Source organism: Gymnoscopelus braueri (assembly GCF_963280865.1).
Source record: "Gymnoscopelus braueri genome assembly, chromosome: 16".
Taxonomy (NCBI): Eukaryota; Metazoa; Chordata; class Actinopteri; order Myctophiformes; family Myctophidae; genus Gymnoscopelus; species Gymnoscopelus braueri.
Window position 1 is genome coordinate 46,681,096 of NC_137616.1, and position 17,344 is coordinate 46,698,439.

The 17,344-nt window shown below is 40.0% G+C and overlaps 2 protein-coding genes across 2 annotated transcripts in view; one reads left to right on the plus strand and one right to left on the minus strand.

The window, feature by feature from the left end:
- Nucleotides 1–15,038, plus strand: part of cdc42bpb (CDC42 binding protein kinase beta (DMPK-like)) — a 419,833-nt gene extending 404,795 nt beyond the window's left edge. The window contains exon 39 of the transcript XR_013934750.1: nt 15,006–15,038. The gene's annotated coding sequence lies outside the window, so the exon portion shown is untranslated. The remainder of the gene's footprint in view (nt 1–15,005) is intronic.
- The window catches only part of LOC308103024 (pleckstrin homology domain-containing family G member 3-like), a 79,468-nt gene that overhangs the window by 53,192 nt on the left and 8,932 nt on the right, over nt 1–17,344 (minus strand). The window lies entirely within an intron of this gene.

Sequence of the window (17,344 nt, forward strand, 5' to 3'; positions counted from 1 at the left end):
CTTAAACCCACTTGTTTCTGTCCACGCCAAATCTCTTGCGGGTTGTGAGCTTGTAGATCTGCTATTTTTGCCTAATGTTTCCACCAGAATATGGATGCAGGAGTTCAAGTGGTTACTATAATATACAAAAACTGTACATACAGTATACTGTATACAGTGAGATTGTATCTTTTTTCTGGGCATGCCTTATTTCTCTTAGAAATAAGGGAAGTTCAGATAGTTGGCGACCCTATCCAAACAGCAAGTCCAACCATCTAATTAAAAGCACATGAACCCTCGTGTACCCTCCATCTTCATCGGAGGGTACTAACCCATTAAGACCAGGATCTGTGTCATTTTGAGATTTCTTTGGGCTATTCAAAAATAGCAGATCTACAAGCGGTGCCGCGCTATGAGCTTGTATATCTGCAATTTCTTTGAAAACAAGAAATGTGTGCAAATCTTTGTGTATATATATATATGTACATTTTTGACTCAAATCTTTGTATATATATATATATATGTGTACATTTTTGACTCAAATCTTTGCTTCTGGGGGTCCCTGGAATAAAATATTTGCAGATGGGGGTCCGCGGCCAAATACATATCATTTTGGGAGGTCCTTGACATGAAAAAGTTTGAGCACCACTGATATTATAGCAACATAAAAAAATCCCCAAAAACTGTTAGGATTTAGATTAGAAGACATTTGTAGAATGTCCAGAAGCAAAGATATGAGTTACATTGTTTAAAATATTATATATATATATATATATATATATATATATATATATATATATATATATATATATATATATATATATATATATATATATATATATATATATATATATATTCAAAGATTTTCACAAATTTTCAAAAATAGCAGATCTACAAGCTCATATTAGCTTGAATAGCCAAGGAAATCCTAAAATGACACACAGATAGATGCCTGTCTTAAAGGGTTAACATTCAGTGCATGGTCAGAATCAGATATCCCGAGAAGAAGAACATAAGACATGTCTGCAAAAGATAAAGATTATGGCAGCTTTGCTGTTATGTCATCTTATCTTAAGGGCCGTTTTCTTTTTGCTTTCTTTGCTAGAGTGAGCTTACCTAGGGAACCAAATGTGCTAGGTCTTTAGATGGGTGAATTGTTGTTGTTGGTATGTGCCTCTGTGTGTGCGTGCGCGTGCGTGTTAAATGGTAAAAATTTTGCTTTTTACACAGATGCAAGGTTCAATGTTTACCTGGTATCCTATAGAGCACTGAAGTCTGACGTAATTTACGCATCCTACCTGGGTCGCGCTTTTTTTCCCCATTCTGAATGCCCATAGACGTGTTTAATATCGCGTCAAATAAGAACTGTGTTCCAAAAATAAACAAATGATCCCGGCGGTTTGACTCTTATGGATATGAAGCATCAACTGGCGGTGAGAAAACGCTAATGTTACTGCCGCCAAATTAGTTACATTTTCGCCAGAAACAGACTTTATCAAATATGAGTGACTGACTATCATAAACGATACAGAGCCTCCTCCCTGACAATATCGCAGAGACAGTTTGTTTATTTTTGGACCACAATTCTTATATGAGACGACTCTAAGATGACCCAATGTTATTCTCCATGTTACTTCCACGACCGAGGGGATGAACGAGTGACGTCAGGACTTCTGTGCTCCATTGTTTCAAATGTACATAGTTATTTAGATAGCATGTTGTTTACACAGATGCTAGGTTCATTGTTTACCTATTATATGATCCTAGCTTACTGAGGCACTACACTGTCTCTCTGCATTCTATTTACTGTATGTGTTTACCTTGCTTATTGTAAGTCTCTCTGGATAAAGAGCGTCTGCTAAATGCCTACATTGTGTGTGTGTGAGTGTGAGTGTGCGTGTGCGTGTGCGTGTGTGCATGCGTGTATAGGGTGGGGGCTGTATAGGCCAAGTCTTTTTTTAAGGGGGTTATCAGTCAAAACAAAAGCATTAACCCATGAAGACCGGGAACGCATCTGTGTAACCACTTTAACCATTATTTTATACTTTGGCTATACAAAAATAACAGATCTACAAGCTCATAGCGCGGCACCGAGTGCCGCGCTATGAGCTTGTAGATCTGCTATATTTTTTTAATCGTGAAAATATGTGCAAATCTTTGTTATATATATTTTTTTTAAAAGCGAAAATTTTTAACTCAAATCTTTGCCATTCTACAAATGTCTTCTAAATCCATTTTTTCGGGGAAAAAAACTTACGTTGCTATAATCAGTGATTCTCAATTTTTTTCATGTCAAGGACCCCCAAAATGATATGTATTTGGCCGCAGACCCCCATCTCAAAATATGTTGTTCCAGGGACCCCCCAGAAGCAAAGATTTGAGTTAAAAATGTTCGCTTTAAAAATCTCTCTCTATATATACACATATATTCAAAGATTTGCACAAATGTTCACGATTTTTCAAAAATAGCAGATCTACAAGCTCATAGCGCGGCACTCGGTGCCGCGTTATGAGCTTGTAGATCTGGTATTTTTGAACAGCCAAAGTATAAGATAATGTTTTTTTAAGTGGTTACACAGAATGCGTTCCCGATCTTAATGGGTTAAGAAGCACTTATCTAAAGGGCTTCTTAAAAGTACATCATACATTTGGATTGGACTGTAAATGTATATTTATGAGGTTATGGAAACTTTACAGTAAGAGTCAACGGTGGACATGAAGGGTTTGTATAAGTCTGACAAAATGGATGAGAATTATTGATCCTCTCTCTGGAGTCGTTCTGACGGAGGCACTAATGTTTGAAGGAACAGCATTAATGCCATCACTATATGATAATAGACAACATTATGACGAGTCAGCACACTTATCCGACGGTATTGATCGCCACTGGCGACGTACAGTGATGAGGTCTTACTGTAAACGTGGACAGGAGATCCTTTAGGAGCGTTTTTAACCAATTAAGACCTGGAACGCATCTGTGTCACTTTTTGATTTGAGCTAAAAAAAAAGCATTATTTTACACTTTGGGCTATTCTAAAATAGCAGATATACAAGCTCGTAGCGCGGCACCGAGTGCCGCACTATGAGCTTGTAGATCTGCTATTTTTGAAAAAGTCGAGAAAATTTGTGCAAATCTTTGAATATATATAATTTTTAAAGCGAACATTTGTAACTCAAATCTTTGCTTCTGGGGGGTCCCTGGAACAAAATATTTTGAGATGGGGGTCCGCAGCCAAATACATATACATTTTGGGGTCCTTGACATTAAAAAGTTTGAAAACCACTGACATGGCGACATAAGTTTTTCCAAAAAACTGTTTTCTAGAACTGATTTAGAAGACATTTTGTAGAATCGGAACCTCAGGCCTTAATGGGTTAAAGGATTAGTAGGTTTGTCGCCGATTCACAAAACGAGATGAAATGCAGAAAATGTTCAATCACTGAACTTTGGTAGAACCTGGGACTGTATATTATTTGCCAGTAAATATCAATTAAAACATTATATCGTCGCTGATAAATCAGTGCTATTGAACACCCTTTGCGTCTGTTTGTAGGTTTTGCAAATATTTGAATTCTGACTAAACCTCCTAACTCCATTGGACCCTCAAACTGTCTGTCGTCTCCACATTAACGGTCAAAAACCTCCTAACTCCACTTGAGCTGTATCTGGGTAAAGTGATGCATATAAAGTAGTGAATATAAGGACACATTCAAGTATCTGACAATGTATAAAGTCACCAAACCAACTTTAATAAGGCAGTATTGTGTTATGTTAATATTTTGGATAAAGTTGGTTACTGACCTACAGCAGAGATATATGGCTACCATGATACAGTATCAAGTCCTCAGTGTTCATTTATTCATTTGTAACCCTGCCAGTGTACAAATGTAACCAAATGTGGCTACATTTGGTTACATTTGTACACTGTCAGGATAGGATAAGGATAGGATAGGATAATTCCTTTTAACAGGTCGTTCATGAAAGTCCTTGCGGTCTTGTTTCCAATGAGAACCTGTGAGCAATTGGGGTTAAGAGTCTTGCTCAGGGACAAATTTCATATCATCGGCACATATGCTGGGATAGCCTGGAATCGAACCTGGGGCAACCAGGGCCAGCTCTGGTTCCCTAGGCGGGCTCACTAACCACTCAGCTATGGCCGCCCCATCAGGGTTTTTATTTTTAATTACTTTTTTTATATATAGTTTTTTTTCTAGTTTTTGTTAATTCTCCAGGTTTTTTTCACTTCAGTCGACAGCAGATTTTACTGTGTGATGTTGAAACCTGAAAGGAATAGGCCCGTTAATGTTGAGCTAAATACTCTCTCTAAAATAGCACAAAACCAAACACTTTCATGAGGAGGAGAAGCTATCAAAAGGCTTATTTCTGAAGTATTATGCGACTCATTCCTCCGTTCAAGCAATGAAGTCCAGTGGTCTGTTGAATCCACCTTTTCTATTCATATACTGCCTGTATTTTCTCTCCTGGGAATACGTTGATAGCATGTGCATTGACTGATCCATCACATTATTATGTCAAATAAGTCCTCCCACTGCTTGTCACTGCTGTTGTACTATCTGGCTCACCAGTCAACCAGGACAAACATTGTCCATCGTCTTTCATCAGTTCTCCTGTACTCCATGAATTAGAATTGTATAGTCTCCATTCACTGTCATCATATGGGTCATTCATTCACACACACACACACACACACACTCACACACACACACACGCTGCCTGTTAGTCATGTGACTCCCTGACACACCCAGGGAGGAGGCTTACAACAGATTAGCAGCTAATGTGCGGCTACAGGGCGTCATTTAATCTGTATACTGGGAAGACTGGGAATCCTCACTGACTGACTGACTGACTGACTTAGTTGTCTGTTTGTTTAGTTCAAGACCAAAGAGGCAGATACAGGAAGTAAACCGGAGGAAAGCACCTCCGGTTTACTTCCTGTATCTGCCTCTTTAGGAGACTGGAACCAGGTTGGAGTCTGTCTATTGATTCCAATGGAAGAGTGAAGGTGAACACAGCTTCTGACTCTTTAACCTCATGGTCACTGAACTAAATATTGGACCCGATCGTCACAAGACACAATATTCCGAAACATTTCGCTACTTAACCCATTCAATCCGGGAACGCATCTCTGTCATTTTTAGATGTATTTGGGCTCTGTGCCGCGCTATGAGCTTGTAGATCTGCTATTTTTAAAAAATCGTGAAAATGTGCGCAAATCTTTGAATACATATTTTTTAAAGCGAACATTTGTAAAATATTTTGTTCCAGGGACCTCCAGAAGCCAAGATTTGAGTTAAAAATGTTGTTTAAAAAAATATATGTATTCAAAGTAACCACGACTACAGATCCCATTGCCTATGAGGACTGTTTCAAAACAGCTTAAAATTTGGGGAAAGCGGAAAAATGTGCTTCTTATGTCAATGGACTGTGTGAAAGTTCAGATCAACTGAAAAAAAAAACTCAATTAAAAAACCCACACACTTTGAAAAAAAAAAAGTATTGTGAAAATAGCTGATCTAGTAGTTCACAGTGACACACTTTAGTACTTTCGTTAAATGAAGTAGGGCATTCATTTATGAATAAATAAAACAAAACAATCAATTATGGAGATTTCTGCCCGACAGCATAATGATATACAACTATAAAACACAAAGTTATGAAATGTGTGGTTTATTTTTTTATCATTAACAATTTTACTCACTCATTTATGTGTAATTTGATGTAAGAAATGAAAAAATAGCCAATCTACAATCTCACAACGCGCCGTGCTGTGACATTTTGACCTGCCCACTGCCGTGTCTTGGGCACCAAAAGCTTTGTAATCAGAGATTAAAAGAGTGTAATCTGTAATTCATCTGTAATTACAGGGTTGAAGACCGTCTGGTCGTAAACCGGGATGCACAGTGCCGCCGGGGCTGATGGGTAATTTATCCATCCATTCACGGAGTGAGCCGGGAATAGAACCCACAACCCTATGACAGCCTGGAGTGACCTGTCACAACTCCTGACATGGATGCATACACAGACACACACGCACGCACTTGGAACACACACACACACATAATACAAGTGCACTGCGTGTGAGCTTTTCAATCTCAGTTTGCACAAACAGGTCAAACCACAACCACAAGTTATTATTTTATAAATCAGTCTGTCTTCACTTCCTACTGAGACAAAACACTAACACCACGGACAGACAGACAGACAGACAGACAGACAGACAGACAGACAGACAGACAGACAGACAGACAGACAGACAGACAGACAGGATGTCTACTGGACTGAGTGTAAAATGTCAACTAAAAGCAAAGCTCAAAACAATGGATTATGTTTCAAAGAGTAGAGAGAGAGAGAGAGAGAGAGAGAGAGAGAGAGAGAGAGACAGAGAGAGAGAGAGAGACATAGAGAGAGACATAGAGAGAGAGCAACAAACTCACTCTCTTCAGATCCTAGATCAGTTCATATAGCTGATACTCTCATCCAGAGAGGAAACAAGTGATGAACAACAGATCCTAGAACAGTAGTAACCTCCATGTGCTCTTGAGCAGGGCATTCAAGTCCAAGGCCACTGTGTGTCAACAAACAACAAACTGTTCCCTAGAACAGTGGTTCTCCCCCCCCCCCCCCCCCCCCCCAGACACAAAAAAAAAAAAATCATAATCATATTTGAACTTACACACTTTAGTTTGACTCTGTTCCACAGATAAATATTGAGAAAATGTTTGCCTCTTTCATAAATTGGCCAGTGTGACATTTGTTGTATTGTATAATTTGTTGATTACTTTTTGATGCAGTAATGGTCTTATTTTTTTCAATTTTATTTTAGAGGTATTGAAAAAGTCTTAAAAAGTCCTTAGATTGTCACTTTAGAAATGTGTTATGTTTACGGTTGAGTGAGAAAACAATGTTTACACATTAAGCTAATCATCTGGGGACCCCCCTCAAAATCATTCGGGGGACCCCCTGCGGGCCCCGGACCCACCGTTTGGGAACCCCTGCTCTGCAACATCAGTCCAGGAACCCCCAGGGAGGGGTCCAATAGGCCCTTTACAGGTCTGTAACTCTTGAGAGTGTACAAATGGAAAGGTAGAGAATGAGTGAGCTAAACAGAGTGAATATAAAAGTTCAGTTTCAGTCGGTAGATACTGACACACTTCTCAGCTGAAAGCATTGAAAGGCAGCATTGTGTCCCATTTGGCTCCAGTCCACTGTCTTCATTCCCTTCCATAGCTGGCAGCACAGCAAAAACTCACTTTACAATATTACCCATCTTACTGTACCACCTACAACAACTAGCCCATGTGAGACCGTTACCACCCAAAATAATCATATTTGAACAGGGGGCACCATGGACCGCCTCAGCTCCACGTTCACATCCACTCATCCAATCACACTCATTTTATTCTCAGACCGCTCTAAGTTTCCTAGGGGTTGTGGGATTCACTTCCTGTCGATTTGATTGGATTTGACTGGATTTGATAGGAAGTGATGCCCACAACGCCCTAGGAAACTTGTGGATATAAGCTGGAAGTTTGTCATTTCTCATCCTGGAGACCTTTTGCTTTTGCTGCACTCATGATGATGTTGCTGCTGCTGTCATTAATGTCTTGCTAAAATTGCTGCTCACCCTGCACCTGTTGTGTTGGATCTGCTGTTTATGTACGGGGGGATTCGGAGTCCCTGGTTGGGAGATGCACTTCATCAGAGTACCTAAAGGCAGATCCAATTCATCGCCAAACCATACTAAATATAATGCTCATTTTATGTGTTATTATATTCTTCTTATTTTTCATAAGTTGGCTTTATCCATTTATGAGTTGTCCTGACAGAAATGTATTTTACTGTAAAAGTAAAAGTACCCCTTTTGGGGTTCCTGTTGCTATGTACAGTATATAGCAACATATATTGTTTAACATTTTTGAATAAATATTTGAAGTTTTTCAGAAAACTTAGGTCAGGATTTAGAAGGCGTTTTTTAAATCGGTCTAAATGGGTTAAAGCTGCACTATGTAACTTTTCTCTTCTACTTCGGATTTGAACCCGGTTTCCTGCGCAAGTGCTGACATGTTTTACCAGTGAGTTAATAGAGCCTGCTTGTTTGCTCAGGGGAGAAATTGTGAATATACTGTATTTAAAGGGCAAGACCACTTTGGTAGAGGTTTGGGTTGTGTAGTTACCTTGCCATGATGTAACTCCAAAAGGTGGACAAGAAATAAAAAAATATTGCTCCATTGATTAGAAATCGATCATTCTAAATATCCTCCTCATTGACTTACATTGTACGCTGAAACAGCTCTCAAAGTCACTCTTTTAGCACATAAACGAACACAAACAAAGTTGATTCAGATAATATTATGGAACATCACCAAACCCAGTACTGTTTGTTTTTTTTATATATTTTTTTTACTTCTTGTTGATTTCGCTGTTTTTATTAGGAAGAAAACCCGGACTGGATCTGTGGATCCGGATCCGGATCTTCAAATAGTAAAATCAACAGGAAGTTGACATTTTTATAAAAAAAAAAAACAGTACTGGGTTTGGTGATGCTCTATATTGTCTGAATCATCTTTGTTTGTGTTCGTTTATGTGCTAAAAGAGTGAGTTTGAGAGCTGTTTTACCATACAATGTAAGTCAATGAGGAGCATATTTTGAATTATCAATTTCTAATCGATGGAGTAATTATTTTAGATTTCTTGTCCACCTTTGTAGTTACATCATGGCAAGGTAACTACACAACCCAAACCTCTACCAAAGTGGTCTTGCCCTTTAATGTACTATAGAATACATGTCTCTGTCCAGAAAGAAACCCAGACAGTGTTAAGGGGGGCGCATGCTACCATTTTCGGTGGTCACCTTATCACCTTATCACCGCGGTGGTGATAGAGAGAGCTCTCTCTATCATAGAGAGCGCTCTCTGATAGGGTGACCACCTCATTTGGTAGCATGCGTGGGCCTTCAGTGTCTTGCTCAAGAGCATAGGCTGTAGTAACGAGGTCCTCGTTATGTAAATATGACAGCCATTAATTAGGTTTCCACGGTAATTAACCGATCGGTGGGCCCCGGCTTGGTCATGTGACCAGAGATTATCCAGTGAGACTGAAGAGAGCTTTGTGAACAATATCCACCCATACAGGACCAACACTACACAACTAGTTAATACAACTTAAAGGTAGGGTAAGGGATAGTTTGGGTTAAAACTAAACGTTGAGCTCTATAATATATAGTGATGGTAAACATTGCTATAGAGTGTTTGTTCAGTAACAGGAGTCTCCATGTCTCTCCAGCTAAGTTAAACACAAAATACATTTTTGGATTCCAGTTGTGTCAGCTCATTTCTTAGTGCCATCACTTTCAATTTCACTTGTTTATCCTGTATGAGTTCTCTCTCCTGATTGGATACAATTGGTATCCCAAACTGAAAATGTATTTTCTGCTTACTAAAGAGCTGAAGAGACATGGAGACCCCTGTTACTGAACAAACACTAACGCAGGGCTACTCAACTTAAGATGGCTCAGGGGCCACTCAGCAAAATACCAAAGGTCCAAGGGGCCGCAAGCTAAAAATGTCGGTCCTATTTTGGATTTTTCGATTTTGTAACACACACTACACATTGTTATTGTTATAAGAAAATGTACATTTTGACATCATATTCTTTTCACTGTACCTGTTTATTTTGTGTGTATGTCCAGTGGCGTCAGTTACAGCAAAAGCTAAGGTATGGCAAGGTTAGGGTTGCCAACTCCCAGAGATTGGTCAAATCCCCCAAAACCCCCGAAATGCATAGAAAACTATGGTATAATGCATAGTTTATAACTATAAGTTATAACACAATACAAACACAATGGTCTTACACCTGCATTAGGTTACTATTCATGATTTTTTTTGTTTTTATAAAAAAAAAATGTTTTGGAGCCAAGGTATGGCACCTACCCAATTGACGCCCCTGTGTATGTCTGTTTGTTTTTGAAAAAAAAGAGGAAGCAACCCATATATTTGAACGGAAATGTATATATATATTTTTTTTGGTTTGACCATGAAGGGCCACAGAGACGCTGCGTTGGGGCCGCATGCGGCCCGCAGGCCGCGTGTTGAGTAGCGCTGCTCTGTGGCAATGATTACTATCACCATATAGAGCTATTTAACACCGTTACTGAACAAACACTCTATAGCAATGAATACCATCATAGAGCAATTTAATTCTTATTAAAAAACATAATGCACCTTTAACTAATTATCTATGCATACAGCACTAGTTATAATATGTATATTAATTAGTTCTCTATGTAGAAGGTTTTCATTAAAAGCACACAGTGTTCCACTGTAAATAACATGTTCTAATGTTCCCTCACTGTCTGGAGATCACATGTACCTTCATCCATTCTATAGTGTTACAGCAGATCTATAGGACCAGCTGAATGAAGACATTCACATCATCTACACCTGTGACTGTTAACCTTAACCCTTCAGAAGCAAAGATTTTAGTTAAAAATGTTCGCTTTAAAGTCAATATATATTCAAAGATTTGCACACATTTTCATATTTTTTTTAAAATAGCAGATCTACAAGCTCATAGCGCGGCACTCGGTGCCGCGCTATGAGCTTGTATATCTGCTATTTTTGAATAGCCAAAGTGTAAAATAATGCTTTTTTAGCTCAAATCAAAAAGTGACACAGATGCGTTCCAGGTCTTAATGGGTTAATACATCGTCTCTGTCAGGTGGAAAAACCTCATATGTCCAAAAACTGTTACTTTTCAGGATTCAAATTCAAAAGCATCAAAAGCAGCAGATCTACAAGCTCGAAACACGCCGCGGTTTCGAGCTTGTAGATCTGCTACTTTTGATGCTTTTGTGTGACACCGTAGAATGATCAAGCAGGGCGTTAATTTACTAAATTAAATTTTTATCTCTGGGACCTCAATCTACACTGTAAAATAGTGCAAAGATGGAACCAAATGGACACGTAATTTGCTTCCATTTAGAATATAATATGAGAGAATTCTTATTGGCAACAATTAAAAGCACAGCATCTTCATTCAAATGTGTTCACTCTCAGAGTTACAGACCTAGTATGCACAGATATGTAAAGGTCCATTAGGTTCCTAACCATCAATCGTTTTGCTGGGGACCACCTGGAAATCCCTTCAAGGACCCCTTGGGGTCCCTGGACCCTAGGCTGGGGAAGCAGTGATCTACATCGCATCGCACCCGAGACCAGCTAACCAGCTCCCCAGATGGGAGAGATCTCAAAGGTTAAAGCGTTGAGGCACAAACCTTCAGCACTCTCTCTAATCTATGTCTATGATCGTTGCCTAATGCCTACAAGACCAAAATGAAAACACGCTGTCAGTACAAATGTTTTCTTATGAAATCCTGACATACCTTAAATGACGTCTGTCCTCTGAAGAGAAGAGAGCAATCCCATAGTGTCCCCCTTGTCTCTGTCTGTCTGTCTGTCTGTCTGTCTGTCTGCCACACTAACACACACCTGATCACGCTCTGTCCTCTGAGCAGACGACAGAGCAACTTCTATCCAATTACAGGATGAGAGAGAGAGAGAGAGAGATTGAGAGAGAGAGTCTGATCCTCTCCCCGGGACACCTGTTGGCCAGAGTAGAGTACTGCACTCTCTCCTCTCCTCTCCTCTCCTCTCCTCTCCTCTCCTCTCCTCTCCTCTCCTCCCAGACAGACAGACAGACAGACAGACAGATAAAACTGTCTAAGACAGTGGTTTTCAACCAGTGGTTCCGGGACCACCTGTGGTCCTTGAGGGGGTTCCAGGTGGTCCCCAGCAGCTAAATGATTGAGAGTTGCTAACCAAATGGATCTTTAACTCTTGAGAGGTTTCATTTTACGCTCTCAAGAGTTTAATTATTGTTAAACATCTGCATTACTCAATTAAAGAATTGTTATTTTGATCAACGTTTGCCTGTTATCTCTCCTATTGGTACCACATCAATACAGCATGGATGGAATTGTGGACAAAATCTTATCCGACGATAGTCTTGGGTCTGAGAGGCTAAATCTCATCAAACGGTGATGAATCCGTGGCTCAAATACCGAATAAATAATGGAACTTGATATGAAAAGGGGTGAAAACCACTGGTCTAACAGACAAGGAGTTCAGAGTAACATTGACACGTACGACACTGTAATCTAACTATTCATTTAGGAAACCTCAGTCATTCTGTCTGAGACGCGTTTTTCTCCTTCGTGGTTGAGCAATTGATCTGAACTTGTACACGTGACGATCATTGACCATTAGCATGTGAAGGCAGTGACGTGGCCCGTTTTTCACTTGCGCTATGAGCTTGTAGATCTGCTATTTTTTTTGAAAGCATACGTTGAAATATGGAGATAGGAGGCTTCTGCCCGGCAGTAACAGTATTAGATCTATGTATTTTACCGTGTTACTTTTGTAGACTAAACTATGACGAAAAAGGTTTGGCAATTCATTTTTTTTCAATGACAAAAACTAAGCTATGATGATTAAAACTATGACTAAATATATTGACAATTTGAATTTTCTCAAGTCTCAGTAATTTTATGCTTGGTCGCGGGTAGGTGTCGTGCTCTGAAAATAGTCGATCTACAAGCTCACAACGCGTCGCAACGCAAATACAGAGCTATATATAAATCAGGCATTACGACGCCATCAAGGTGTCTACAATCTTATGATATTTAGTCAACAAAAACTAGACTAAAACTACAACATTTCAGATGACTAAAATACAACTAAAACTAAATGGAATTCTATTCAAAAGGCTATAACTAAACCTTAAATCAAAATGTGCTGTCAAAATTAACACTGGTTTTTAACACCTCATCCATTCATACACAATGACTTGACTGCGAGCTTATTTGAAGCTTTTTAATCAGTTTAGTCCCCAACGCATCCTTCCGTTTCAAGTGGTGGAAAAAGTACTTTTCTTTTTGCTTAAGTAAAAGTATCAATACCTGTTGTGATTATTATACAATGCATGCGTGCTGCCCTTTCCTCTACCTAACTTTTCTCTACCCAACTCCTCGTATGCAGTTTCACATCACTGACATAATGAATGAATAATTGGCTTTCTTTATGTTAGGGGTGCATCCTGTCCTGGATGGAAGTGCCGAGGTGCAGTGCCTCTTAACCTTATTTCCTGTCCCCTTGTCACTCTACACAGCTAGTCTAGAAATGTTTGCAATGTTTGCAGAGGTGAATCTGCAGGATTGGTGGATGTCTAATCTGGTCATCTACCTGCCTTCCCGTAAATCGGGCGGCCATTTTGCACCCGTGGTGAGAAGTCTGCCGATGTTGCTCCACATGGGGTCTCTGTGAACTACAGCACATCCTCACCTCAGCACATCTGTCTGACAAACCAGGATGTGGCAAAGGGGCCCTGCCGATGTCTTCGCTTATCTCATCCGATGAACTTTTGCACTTCCCTCCACTTACACATATAGGCATCATTTATTTGTGTAATAGCTACGCCCATACAAGACCGCCTCGATGGGCTGTCTAACAGAAATTCTTTCAATGTATATATGTGACTGTCTATCTTTCAATAAATTAGAACATGTTGACTTGGACGCTTGTTTGAGACTCAATGTGTTCCCGATGCATCGCTCTTCTTCTATGCTGCTATAACTGAGACATCACCTTGTGTTTTCCTATGAACTTCTCTCATCCACATATCTGCAAAGTAACTAGTAACTAAAGTTTTCAAATAATTGTAGTGGAGTATAATATTTGCCCCCGAGAGGTCAAAAAGGTCGCTGCGCATCGCATAATATGCGCATCGCGTATTTCCGCATATTTCGCAACTTTTCACATATTTGGCATTTTTCGCATATTTCAATATTTCACATATTGCCGCATATTTCGCAACTTCCCGCAATTTCACCGCATATTTTGCAAAATCAAGAATTTTAGCCCCGCATAATCAAAAGTTTTAGCCTGCATAATCAAGGATTTTTGCCCGCGTTTTTCTGGAGGGTCTAGTTTAGGCTCCATAATCATATAGGGCAGCCATCTTCTTATCACATGTGTGTTCTGATTGGCTACAAGCCCAGCACAGAAGACTATTGTGATTCTACTGGAGAGGCTAATGTGAGGGTCAGTCTCTGTCTCTCACACACGCACACACACGCACACACACACACACACACACACACACACACACACACACACACACACACAGAGTACAATCAGCTCAGTGTTCCGGTGGGTGGACTGGACGGTGGGAGAGGTCCTGGTGTGGGACGGGGTGGTTTTCAAAGTAGGGGTCGTTTGGAAAGGAGTGGAAATGTGTGTATTTTAATTTTCAAATTTTGCATGTCATTATTGTCAACATTTTGACTATGTATGCAACGTACAAAAATATTCGTAGTTGTTTTTTTTCCTTCAATTTTTTCGTCTGCTATACAATTATAATACCAGTGGTTCTCAAACTTTTTAATTTCAAGGACCAACATAACTCTGAGAGTGTACAAATGGAACCAAATGGACCTGTAAAGGCCTTTGCAGACAGGGTGCGATTAGTCAATCAGTTTTTACCGCATGCGAAAAGACGCACAAATCGAACTGGGTTCGATTGGGAAAAAAACGCATCGCTGCACGGTAAATTCGGAGCCGGTGTGCATGAGGTCATTGAGAACCATGTGTTCATTTAAAAAATGATATTGTCCGTTTTTTCCATGCGAAAAATCGCACCCTGTCTGCAAAGGCCTTTAGGGTCCATTTGGTTCCATTTGTACACTCTCAGAGTTACAGACCTGTAAGGGTCCATTTGGTTCCATGTGTACACTCTCAGAGTTACAGACCTGTAAGGGTCCATTTGGTTCCATTTGTTTAACTCTCAGAGTTACAGACCTGTAAGGGTCCATTTGGTTCCATTTGCTACACTCTCAGAGTTACAGACCTGTAAGGGTCCATTTGGTTCCATTTGTACACTCTCAGAGTTACAGACCTGTAAGGGTCCATTTGGTTACATGTGTACACTCTCAGAGTTACAGACCTGTAAGGGTCCATTTGTACACTCTCAGAGTTACAGACCTGTAAGGGTCCATTTGGTTACATGTGTACACTCTCAGAGTTACAGACCTGTAAGGGTCCATTTGGTTACATGTGTACACTCTCAGAGTTACAGACCTGTAAGGGTCCATTTGGTTCCATTTGTACACTCTCAGAGTTACAGACCCGTAAGGGTTCATTTGGTTCCAATCGTACACTCTCAAGAGTTACAGACCTGTAAGGGTCCATTTGGTTCCATTCGTACACTCTCAGAGTTACAGACCTGTAAGGGTCCATTTGGTTCCATTTGTAAACTCTCAGAGTTACAGACCTGTAAGGGTCCATTTGGTTCCATTTGTTACACTCTCAGAGTTACAGACCTGTAAGGGTCCATTTGGTTCCATTCGTACACTCTCAGAGTTACAGACCTGTAAGGGTCCATTTGGTTCTATTTGTTACACTCTCAGAGTTACAGACCTGTAAGGGTCCATTTGGTTCCATTTGTTACACTCTCAGAGTTACAGACCTGTAAGGGTCCATTTGGTGCACAGTATAGCTTTTAGCAGGGGTCTTTAATATACAAGGACCCATTAGCTGAGATGAAGCAGGGACCCCCCCACTATATATTGTATAACATCGTGTTGCAGATTAAACTTGTTCATAGATTTCATAGATAGCTTCATAGACTATCATCAGTGTAAATTCATACATTTTGCTTTGTTTATTTCAGACATTTTACCACTTAAACCCTCAATACTGTTAACTTGACCTTTGGCTCTGTACTTGGTTTGCTCCTTTTCCCATCAACACCAAACCACTTTGCTAAAAAATAGGCGATGAGCTTGTAGATCTGATAACCCTATCTTTGACTGAGACAAACCTAAAACAATGACAACACGTCCTAGTGAAAGTCTGTCTGTCTCCCTCACCATCCTCAGCCCACAGACCTGTCTGTCTGTCTGTCTCCCTCAACCCACAGACCTGCCCTGTCTGTCTGTCTCCCTCACCATCCTCCACCCACAGACCTGCCCTGACCTGCAGCACATGCACGCCAAGTCATCATTTTGCGCAAAGTGCATACTTAAAAACAACAGATCTACAAGCTAACAATGCGGCGTATCCCAAAGTGTTGATAGCTTGTAGATCTGCTCTTTTTTTTTGTGCATGTGACAACCTGTGACTACTATATGGTGCTTGACTGAGTTCCCGTACTCAGCTGGATGGATACCAGTGGTGGAAAAAGTACTCAAATGTTTTCCTTAAGTACAAGTATCAATACTGCAATGTCGAAATACTCTGACAAGTAAAAGTTCGGAATTAAAAATGTACTTGAGTAAAAGTACAAAAGTGGAAAGTACTGATTATGCAGAATGTCCCATTTCACAAGTTTTCAAATGTATACAAATCTTTTGAAAATAGCCGATCTACAAGCTCACAATGTGTCGCATCGCGACGCATTGTGAGCTTGTAGATCAGCTATTTTCAAATGGCCGAAATGTATATAGGGCTGTAATAATAATCAAAATCTACAAAGTAACTTGTAACTAAAGTTTTCAAATAATTGTACTGGAGTAAAAGTACAATATTTGCCTCTGATATGTAGTGGAGTAGAAGCAAAAGTTTACACCACTTTACACCACTGATGGACACACACACAAAGACAAACAATGCAGAGAAGAGAGAGAGCGCTTATCTTGGTCAAAAACCAATCACGTTCAATGTAACACACACAGCATTACTACTACTTGGATTAATAACTGTAATAATATCACTGCTTGCTTGGGCATTTGTAGTAAACAAGGGTCCGACAATAAGGACCGCCCGAATGCCCGGGGCAAGTACAAAAGAACAACAAAGGGCGAGCACAACCTGTCCAGACATGCCCGGGCCTGCAACAGTTGGAACTTGGTACCTATTCTACAATTGAATGATTTACTTTTGAAGAAACTCGTGTCCTGTAGTGTTTTGACCCATTTAGACCTGACACAGAATATATATATATATATATATATATATATTTTAAAGGTTTGTGCTATATACATAACATCTAAAATGACACAGGTGCTGGCAAGTAGAAATGCAAATGGGGGCAAGTAGATTGGAGAGGCACTTGCCCGCCCAGCTGGGCAAGTATAGGGAAAAATCCTTGACATGGGACCCTATTTACCCTAGGTTTAAGACCCTCTACTTTTTTCCCCCCTCTAAACCAAATCTCTTCACCGAAAATAGCCGATCTACAAGCTCACAACGCGTCGCGATGCAACGCGTTGTGAGCTTGTAGATCGGCTATTTTCACCAAATGTTCGCTCCAGAGTAGGGAAGCTAGGTTGTATCATGGTTAAGAGAGGCC